At 46.8% G+C, this 1383-nt stretch overlaps 1 protein-coding gene across 1 annotated transcript in view; it reads left to right on the top strand.

Moving 5' to 3' along the window:
- Rilpl2 (Rab interacting lysosomal protein like 2) overlaps nucleotides 1-1383 on the top strand; it is a 13852-nt gene that overhangs the window by 11272 nt on the left and 1197 nt on the right. The window lies entirely within an intron of this gene.

Genomic DNA, 1383 nt, shown 5'->3' with positions numbered 1-1383 from the left:
TTTCTGAGTTCGAGGCCAGCCTGGTCTACAGCGAGTTCCAGGACAGCCAGGGCTATACAGAGAAACCGTGTCTCGAAAAACCAAATAAATAAATAAATATATAAATTAATTAATTGATTTAAAAAGTTGTGCACCTTTATCCTTTATCCTACATTGTAATGGAATACTCTTCCACTGAGCTGTAGTGCCAGCCCTCTTTATCTTGCATTAAAAAACAAAACAAAGCAAAACAAAAAAACCTGACAGATTCTTACTAAAAGTTGCCCAGACTGGCCTCCTGCCTCTACCTCCCAAGCGCTGAGGTTACAGATGTGTGTCACCATCACGACACCCAGCTTGGGGTCCCGTTCTTCATGAGAGGGCTCTAAGCAGTCTAGCAGCATGACCATGCTGGGCTGTCTGTGCTCTGGGGAGGCTGGGGTAGTTCCCCCCTTTTCTGTATATCTCCATCTAAATGAAGCCTCCAGAAGCCAGAAACCATTGGTTTCATTCAGCGGAGTCCCCTAAGGGACTTCTCTGAGCCAGCCAATTCAGGGGCATTTGAGCCAAATATGGCAAACGTAAAACGTCTGTGGCCAGGAGGCTATAGCTTCCCATCAGATAAGCTGACTAAACGGGTGGAGGAGGGAAGGAACTAGGGGACAGGTGACTTTCCAAGTAAGTAGGTCAAGCTAAGAAGGATTTTGTGCATGTCTTGAAAACAGCAGGAGCCAGGGCGTGGCTTTGTGAGTGACTGGGGCCCAGGAGGGCAGAGGGGGCCAAGTGTCCTCACCCCTGTGGTTTGTGTTGTTCCCAGGCTTTTGCTTTTCAAGGTTTCTCTGTGGAGCCCTGGTTGTCCCTGAACTTCCTCTGTAGTCCAGGCTGGCCTTGAACTCAGAGATCCGCCTGCTGTTCAAACAGCTCTCTCAGGTGTTTTTCTTCATGAAGATTTGCCTTCAAATTATAGTTGATGTTGAAAAGCCATTTTACCCCCGCTACCATGAAACCCCTAAATACAAATACCAGAGGCCAGTGTCTGACAAGAGTTAGGAAGCTGCTCAGGTCAGTACCCAGCTTGGCTTGTTCCAAACGACCTCAAATTGTTCATCTATAAAATAGGAATATTAATCATTCAGAATCATATGAGTGTGAAATGAGCCAAAGACAGAAACATCTAGAACAATGTTATCCCTCTAGAGGCCCTGAACAAAACGTTATTTAAAAGATGGTCTGTGGTGGTTCGAGTGCCTTTAATCCCAGCACTTGGGAGGCAGAGGCAGGCGTATCTCTGTTCAAGGACAGCCTGGTCTACAGAGTGAGTACCAGGATGGCCAGGGCTATATAAAGAAACCCTGTCTCACACACACACACACACACACACACACACACACACACACACACACA

This window comes from Mus pahari, chromosome 23 (assembly GCF_900095145.1).
Source record: "Mus pahari chromosome 23, PAHARI_EIJ_v1.1, whole genome shotgun sequence".
Taxonomy (NCBI): Eukaryota; Metazoa; Chordata; class Mammalia; order Rodentia; family Muridae; genus Mus; species Mus pahari.
This window is presented reverse-complemented; position numbering and strand designations above follow the sequence as displayed.